This window comes from Salvelinus fontinalis, chromosome 37, assembly GCF_029448725.1.
Source record: "Salvelinus fontinalis isolate EN_2023a chromosome 37, ASM2944872v1, whole genome shotgun sequence".
Classification (NCBI taxonomy): Eukaryota; Metazoa; Chordata; class Actinopteri; order Salmoniformes; family Salmonidae; genus Salvelinus; species Salvelinus fontinalis.
The window spans coordinates 32,360,759-32,370,034 of record NC_074701.1 but is presented as its reverse complement, the minus strand read 5'-3'; positions in this window follow the sequence as shown (position 1 = coordinate 32,370,034).

Here is a 9,276-nt window from a genome sequence, read left to right as displayed (position 1 = left end):
AAAATGTAATGAGTACTTTGTGTTGTCAGAAAATATTTATGGAGTAAAAAATAACAATATTTTCTTCAGGAATGTAGTGAAGTAAAAGTAAAATTTGTCTAATATATAAATAGTTAAGTAAAGTACAGATACCCAAAAAAGCGACTTAAGTAGTACTTTTAAGTATTTTTACTTCAGTACATTACACTACTGACTAATAACATATCAATGGGTGTGTCTATGTCCACAACAACTTGTCAGCCATGCTGGGATAGCTGCGTATTCACTAGGAAACAAACTGAAGCAAACGGGCCGAAAAGGGGAGGGACCTACCTGAATTTGTCCAATAAGAAATCCTTGTTTTCGTTTTCGTTGCAAAACATTTTGTTACCATGTGCACTAATGAATATACGACCATGTTCTTCAATAGGCCTACGACCAGATGGGGCAGAATTTGCCGTGCCTTCTAGCCACAGAAATATTTGACAGTAACGAATATTCTATATTTTATTTAGCCTATCTATTATTGGAAGCTTGTGGAAGGTGTGACAAGTTTGGGTTCTTTTCACAAAACAGTACAATTGGATAGGCAGAGTTGCTTTAGCAACTTGTTGCTTATGTGCTTTAGCCAATTACCACACTAGCCTATAATGACCCGCCTAAATTTCATCACAGCATTCACAGCATTATGAACTATTTTATTTACTCTGGAATAGTCATATTTCATTTACAGTGGATCAACTGAAGTCAGTGAACTAAGCAGACCAGACCCAGCTGCTATCACATTGATGTCTAAGGGAGAGCCACCTTGTGAAGCAGAAAGGAAATTACATTTTTTTCTCCCAATGGTAAAAGGCCTGAGGGAACTATCTTGATTTATCCACCAGCTTTAGCGATGTCTTATAACTAGTACCTTTTTCCCTTGTGATGCCACAAGAGGGAGTGTGAATATGTGCTGGTATTTGTTAGGAGGTCAGGGTTAATCTCTGTAGACTAGCACAGGGTTAGTCTCTGTAGACTAGATCAGGGTTAGTCTCTGTAGACTAGGTCGGGGTTAATGTCTTTAGATTAGGTCAGGGTTAGAAGGGTTAGTGTCTGTAGACGAGGTCAGGGTTAGTGTCTGTAGACTAGGTCAGGGTTAGAAGGGTTAGTGTCTGTAGACTAGGTCAGGGTTAGTGTCTGTAGACTAGGTCAGGGTTAGTGTCTGTAGACTAGATCAGGGTTAGTGTCTGTAGACTAGATCAGGGTTAGTTTCTGTAGACTAGGTCATGGGTAGTCTCTGTAGACTAGGTCAGGGGTAGTCTCTGTAGACTAGACAGGGAGGGTCTCTGTAGACTAGGTCAGGGTTAGTTTCTGTAGACTAGGTCATGGGTAGGTCTCTGTAGACTAGGTCAGGGGTAGTCTCTGTAGACTAGACAGGGAGGGTCTCTGTAGACTAGGTCAGGGTTAGTTTCTGTAGACTAGGTCATGGGTAGGTCTCTGTAGACTAGGTCAGGGGGAGTCTCTGTAGACTAGACAGGGAGGGTCTCTGTAGACTAGGTCAGGGTTAGTTTCTGTAGACTAGGTAATGGGTTAGGCTCTGTAAACTAGGTCAGGGGGAGCCTCTATAGACTAGGGCAGGGTTAGTCTGTAGACTAGGTCAGGGTTAATCTCTGTAGATTAGGTCAGGGGGATCCTCTATAGACTAGGGCAGGGTTAGTTTCTGTAGACTAGGTCAGAGTTAGTGTCTGTAGACTAGGTCAGGGTTAGTGTCTCTAGACTAGGTCAGGGGGAGTCTCAATAGACTAGGGCAGGGTTAGCCTGTAGACTAGGTCAGGGGTCAGTCTGTAGACTAGGTCAGGGGTAGTCTCTATAGACTAGGTCAGGGGTAGTCTCTGTAGACTAGGTCAGGGTTAGTCTGTAGACTAGGTCAGGGTTAGCCTCCATAGACTAGGTCAGGGTTAGCCTCCATAGACTAGGTCAGGGGTAGTCTCTCTGTCGCTGGATGAACATCCTGCCCATTATCTGCTTTCTTTCCAATCAAATCTAAATAAGACTGTCTTTAACTGACTTCCTACTGCTGTTTATGTAAACATGCCTCTCTCTCAGTGGCAGACAGTGACTAACAAATTATGGACTAGTTTTTGAAATTTATTTTTAATTTTAAATTTTATCCCCTTTTCTCCCCAATTTTCGTGGTATCCAATCGCTAGTAATTACTATATTGTCTCATCGCTACAACTCCCTTACGGGCTCGGGAGAGACGAAGGTCGAAAGCCATGCGTCCTCCGAGGCACAACCCAACTGTAACGGTCCTGACCAGTTTTATGTTGTTTTTGTATGTGTAATTGGTCAGGGCGTTAGTTTTGGGTGGGCAGTCTATGTTATCTGTTTCTATGTTGGTTTTGGTTGCCTGGTATGGCTCTTAATTAGAGGCAGGTGTTTTGCGTTCTCCTCTAATTAAGAGTCATATTTAGGTAGGGTGTTCTCACTGTTTGTTTGTGGGTGATTGTCTTCCGTGTCTGTATGTTATTTCGTACCACACGGGACTGTTTCGGTTTATGTAGTCTGTTTCCTATTTCGTGCGTTCTTCGTGTCTATGTAAGTTCTCATGTTTAGGTCAGTCTACGTCGTTTGTTATTTTGTATCATTTCAAGTGTAGTTCGTGTTCGTTTTTCGTCTTGTTTAAATAAATATGTATTCAAACTTCGCTGCGCCTTGGTTCCCTCAATACTCCTCCTTTTCCGAAGATGGAGAGGAGGAGGATCGCCGTTACAGAATCACCCACCACTCCAGAGCCAAGCAGCGGAGTCAACGGAGAAAGGGACAGGAAAAGAAGGAGCAATGGACATGGGACGATGTATTGGACGGAAAGGGTTGCTACACTTGGGAGGAGATCCTGGCTGGTAGGGATCGCCTCCCATGGGAACAGCTGGAGGCACTGAGGAGAGCAGAGGCTACCGGAGAGAGGAACCGGAGCTATGAGGGAACGCGTCTGGCACGGAAGCCCAAAAAGCCCGTAAGTAATTCCCAAAAATTTCTTGGGGGGGGGGCTAGGAGGTAGTGGGCCTAGGGCAGGTAGGAGACCTGCGCCCACTTCCCAGGCTTACCGTGGAGAGCGGGAGTACGGGCAGGCGCCGTGTTACGCAGTAGAGCGCACGGTGTCTCCTGTACGAGTGCATAGCCCAGTGCGGGTTATTCCACCTCCCCGCACTGGTAGGGCTAGATTGAGTATTGAGCCAGGTGTCATGAGGCCGGCTCAACGCGTCTGGTCTCCAGTGCGTCTCCTCGGGCCGGCATACATGGCACCGGCCTTACGCATGGTTTCCCCGGTTCGCCTACATAGGCCGGTGCGGGTTATTCCACCTCCCCGCACTGGTCGGGCGACCGGGAGCATTCAACCAGTTAAGGTTGGGCGGGTTCAATGCTCAAGAGTGCCAGTACGCCTCCACGGTCTGGTATTTCCGGCGCCACCTCCCCGCCCCAGCCTAGTACCTACAGTGCCTACACTACGCACTAGGCTATCAGTGCGTCTCCTGAGCCCAGTTCCTCCTCCACGCACTCTCTCTGTAGTGCGTGTATCTAGCCCGGTGCCTCCAGTTCCGGCACCACGCACAAAGCCTCCTGTGTGTCTCCAGAGCCCTGAACACACTGTATATTCTCCCCCTACTAATCCTGATGTGCTTGTCCTCAGCCCGGTGTCACCAGTGCCGGTACCTCGCATCAGGTATAGAGTGGGTTTTGAGAATACAGTGTGCCCTGTCCCTGCTCCCCGCACTAGTAGGAAGGTGCTTATCCTTAGCACGGTGCCTCCAGTTCCGGCACCACGCACCAGGTCTACAGTGCGCCGTATCCGGCCAGAGCCATCCGTCTCCCCAGCGCCATCTGAGCCATCCGTCTCCCCAGCGCCATCTGAGCCATCCGTCTCCCCAGCGCCATCTGAGCCATCCGTCTCTCCAGCGCCGTCTGAGCCATCCGTCTGCCATGAGCCTGCAAAGCCGCCCGTCTGCCATGAGCCTGCAAAGCCGCCCGTCTGCCATGAGCCTACAGAGCCGTCCGCCAGACAGGAGCCGCTAGAGCCGTCCGCCAGACAGGAGCCGCTAGAGCCGTCCGCCAGACAGGATCTGCCAGAGCCGCCAACCAGACAGGATCTGCCAGAGCCGCCAACCAGACAGGATCTGCCAGAGCCGCCAACCAGACAGGATCTGCCAGAGCCGCCAACCAGACAGGATCTGCCAGAGCCGCCAACCAGACTGGATCTGCCAGAGCCGCCAGAGAGCCATGAGCAGCCAGAGCCGTCAGCCCGCCATGAGCGTCGAGAGCCGTCAGCCCGCCATGAGCGTCGAGAGCCGTCAGCCCGCCATGAGCGTCGAGAGCCGTCAGCCCGCCATGAGCGTCGAGAGCCGTCAGCCTGCCATGAGCGTCGAGAGCCGTCAACCTGCCATGAGCGTCGAGAGCCGTCAGCCTGCATAGACCTGCCAGAGTCCCTCAGCCAGGATCTGCCAGAGTTTATCAGCCGGGACCTGCCCCTTGTCCCGGTGTTGCCCCTTGTCCCGGTGCTGCCCCTTATCCCGGTGCTGCCCCTTATCCCGGTGCTGCCCCTTATCCCGGTGCTGCCCCTTATCCCGGTGCTGCCCCTTATCCCGGTGCTGCCCCTTGTCCCGGTGCTGCCCCTTGTCCCGGTGCTGCCCCTTGTCCCGGTACTGCCCCTTGTCCCGGTGCTGCCCCTTGTCCCGGTGCTGCCCTTTGTCCCGGTGCTGCCCCTTCTCCTGGTGCTGGCTGTTTATTTAGGGGATGTGAGTTTTAGAGTGGGCATTGGGAGGGGAAGACAAAAACGGGGAGTGACTATGGTGGTGTGGGGACAGCGTCCAGAGCCGGAGCCACCACCGTGGTCAACTGCCCACCCAGACCCTCCCCTGGACTTTGTGCTGGTGCGCCCGGAGTTCGCACCTTGAGTGGGGGGGTTATGTAACGGTCCTGACCAGTTTTATGTTGTTTTTGTATGTGTAATTGGTCAGGGCGTTAGTTTTGGGTGGGCAGTCTATGTTATCTGTTTCTATGTTGGTTTTGGTTGCCTGGTATGGCTCTTAATTAGAGGCAGGTGTTTTGCGTTCTCCTCTAATTAAGAGTCATATTTAGGTAGGGTGTTCTCACTGTTTGTTTGTGGGTGATTGTCTTCCGTGTCTGTATGTTATTTCGTACCACACGGGACTGTTTCGGTTTATGTAGTCTGTTTCCTATTTCGTGCGTTCTTCGTGTCTATGTAAGTTCTCATGTTTAGGTCAGTCTACGTCGTTTGTTATTTTGTATCATTTCAAGTGTAGTTCGTGTTCGTTTTTCGTCTTGTTTAAATAAATATGTATTCAAACTTCGCTGCGCCTTGGTTCCCTCAATACTCCTCCTTTTCCGAAGATGGAGAGGAGGAGGATCGCCGTTACACCAACCAAGCCGCACTGCTTCTTTAACACAGCGCGCCTCCAACCCGGAAGCCAGCCGCACCAATGTGTCGGAGGAAACACCGTGCACCTGGCCCCCTTGGTTAGCGCGCACTGCGCCCAGCCCGCCACAGGAGTCGCTGGAGCGCGATGAGACAAGGGAATCCCTACCGGCCAAACCCTCCCTAACCCGGACGACGCTAGCCCAATTGTGCGTCCCAGAGACGCTGGTGGCGCAGTTAGCACTGCGATGCAGTGCCCTAGACCACTGCGCCACCCGGGAGGCCCCAATTATGGACTAGTTTAACCAAAGACTGCTGAGCTTCTGCCCTCTGCTGGAACATAGTACTGATTACACAAAGATGGTTGAATGAATGCAGATAATGAACTAAGCAGACCAGACCAAGCTGCTAATGCAGCTTGCTAACCAAGCTGCTAATGCATTGGTGCCTATGGGAGAGCCACCCCCAACAGGATCGGTGTCCCCCCCGTGGGACTGTTGAGCTAATGTGCGCTAATGTGATTAGCATGATGTTGTAAGTAACAAGAACATTTCCCAGGACACAGACATATCTGATATGGGCAGAAAGCTGAAATTCTTGTTAATCTAACTGCACTGTCCAATTTACAGTAACTTTTACAGTGAAAGAATACCATGCTATTGTTTGAGGAGAGAGCACAGTTATGAACATGAAAATGTATCAATAAACCAATTAGGCAGTTTGGGCAGACTTGATACAACATTTTGAACAGAAATGCAATGGTTCATTGGATCAGTTTAAAACTTTGCACATACACAAAAACTAAATTGCGCCTAAACTGGAGTAATACATTGTGGCCTTTCTCTTGCATTTCAAAGACGAATGTCCTACATTAGTTTCACATTTCCACCAACTTCAAAGTGTTTCCTTTCAAATGGTATCAATAATATGCATATCCTTGCTTCAGGTCCTGAGCTACAGGCAGTTAGATTTAGGTATGTCATTTTAGGTGAAAATTGATAAAAAGGGTCCGATCCTTAAGAGGTTTTAAACAGACTGGGACAGTGACATTTTTTTTCCAATGGTAAACGGTCTGAGCGGTACATCTTTGTTTATCCACCGTCTTTGGTCTCTACTACAGCGTCTTTGGAACCAAGGAACTTGCAGAACAGAATATGTTTTTTTGTCTGGAGCTATACTATGACGACCAACTGAAGTATTATCGGCGATGGAAAAGTATATCTTTAAAATTGGGAACCATCTTTTCCCAATATTCAGATACCTTGGGCTGATCTTCACTGTAAATAAAGATAAAGTTGCCATTGTTATGAAGGTTCAAGGACTGTTACTGGATATAGTTTGGGGTTTATTTGAATTGTAATGAAAGTTATTTGCATTTAATTTAGTTGACAATCTCACTCATTCTCTCTCTGACACACACACAAGCACACACCCAGGCTACAGCATATTAAGACTGAACAGTTTTATAGGTTGCCACTGCATACCAAACACAATTTTGTCAAGTACTATACAGTGTATATATTGTATATATATATATATACTACTGCATAGTTGGTGAGAAGCCAACGAGTGCCTTTCAAAGTGTGTTTCAATATGGGGATAAAAATGGTAAGACTTGCACCTACAGTTGAAGTCGGAAGTTTACATACACTTAGGTTGGAGTCATTAAAACTCATTTTTCAACCACTCCACAAATTTCTTGTTAACAAACGATAGTTTTGGCAAGTCGGTTAGGACATCTACTTTGTGCATGACACAATACATTTTTCCAACAATTGTTTACAGACAGATTATTTCACTTACGTAAATCATCAGTAAATAATTTATCTATACTGTATATTCTTATTGTGTATATACACTGTATTTCCAAACAATATTTATTTTTACTGGTTTTTCTGACTTATTACTGTATTTCTATTTATAAATGTGTATTGCCCCGCGTTGGAGAGCTTGCAAGTAAGTATTTCACTGTTCCGTTTACACCCTGTATCCTGTATTCCACAAGTAGTAGGCCTATGTTACAAGAATGTATAATTATGAAACATCATTATAATAAATACACTAAAGGAATTATTCTTTATAAGTAACCTATGGCTATGTAGAATAATATACATTTTCAGAAATCAATGTTTGAATTGTCTTCTAACATCTTCTTCATAATGACACAACATGTAGGCCTGTGCATTTTATTCTGAGTATAAAACTACCAGGTTCATTTCAAACTCCCCTGCTTTTTTTTTGCAGTCTTCGCCATTACCTGAAAGCGGGGCATCCGGCTCATATCGCACAGCACCCATCTTAAAAATCGAATGAAATGCTCCATGCTAAAACCATTCCTGACAGCTAGGACTCTCAGGAACACATACACGGATGTTCTTTTCTACACAGAAGATAATACACAATTATTGTATAAAGATCTTCTGAACTTACCAATACCTACCATAAACTACCATAAAAACATGCTGCCCTTACTTGTTGAGAGTCATGAGAAGGTGAGGAGGAGGATGAGGAGGGAAAGCCATTTGTGTGGGTTTGAGTCTGTATGTGACATGGTAACTACCCAAATGAAAAAAATACTACAATAATTACTATATAGTTCTATAATCAAATGTAGTATGCTGTAGAATACTATACTACACACTGTAGTGGGAGAGACGGTCTGCCCGAGCTGAATTAGCAAAACAGACGTCAACCAAGCTGGTCATAGCTCTGACTTTCGGGGCGAAGGCTGCATTTGGACCTGTTTAGCCGAGGCCAAAGCCACGAGCAGGGAAGTTTTGTAGGAGAGGATTGTCCCCCAGTCATTTCTGACCAGTACAAGCAGCCCGATTAAAGCAGGGGGAAGCACCTGAGCGCCAGCTACACCGCTAGGAGCTCTGGGTAATTGATATGCAGTGGGCTCCCTACAAGTGTCCATACCCCCGAATCAAGTTGCCTTCGTATAGCATACCCCACCCTCGGGGGGATGCATCTGTCGTGATTACTTTGCGGGATACAACTCAGCCCATAGCAACTCGGGCCATAGCATGTCAGGGACACCTGAAGCGACTGTGTAGGCTGCGAGATGTGTCCAGGTGAATGGCTAGCACTCAGCGCTTGACTGGCCGCATCAACAATAGCCCCAGGGGAACAACATCCATCAACACCAGTAGACGTACAGATATAGGATACATTTGAGCCAGTTTGCTGCAGCTGGAAAATAGTCCTGTAGCATCAGGAAATGTGAATTATTACAGTATGTGGATTATAATTAATGGCCATTAAGTGTTGATACATTTTTTGTTAATGCAAATCAAGTCTGGCATTTAAAAAAATTAATTACAAACTTTAGCAGTCTTTTTAAACCTTGAATATACGACACGTTTGTGTTTCTTGCTGTGCAGGAACATTCTCAGCAACAAAAGAGTGATCAAACTAAGATCCTACATCTGTAGGCTCTGGTGAAAAGGCATTGTGACCAAGACGAAATTTGGCTAAGCAGAGCCGGAACTCGGACACTCTCCATGGCGATAGAAAAGCAAGTGAGTCTAGTTCGACACCCAGTAACGGAATGCGCTGAGATGGATTCAGACAGCTCTTTTTCTGGTTACTTATGAAGCCTAGAGACTGAATACGGGGCAGTAGCATGGATTTGTGTAACACTGCTTGCCCCCTCGACTCCACCGCCACCAGCCAATCGTCTGTACTAGCCGGGGGCGTATGAGCATGGCTTATGAGCATTCTGCATTTGTAGAGTCTGAGGTGCTTGCCATGTCTTGCCATAGATTTTTATACCCCCAAGACATGTGAACCTCTCACCATTACAATAACAGGGGAGGATAGCATTTTTTTTTGGGGGGGGGGGGGGGGGGGGGGGTATGATATTGTGCGTCTAACTTTCT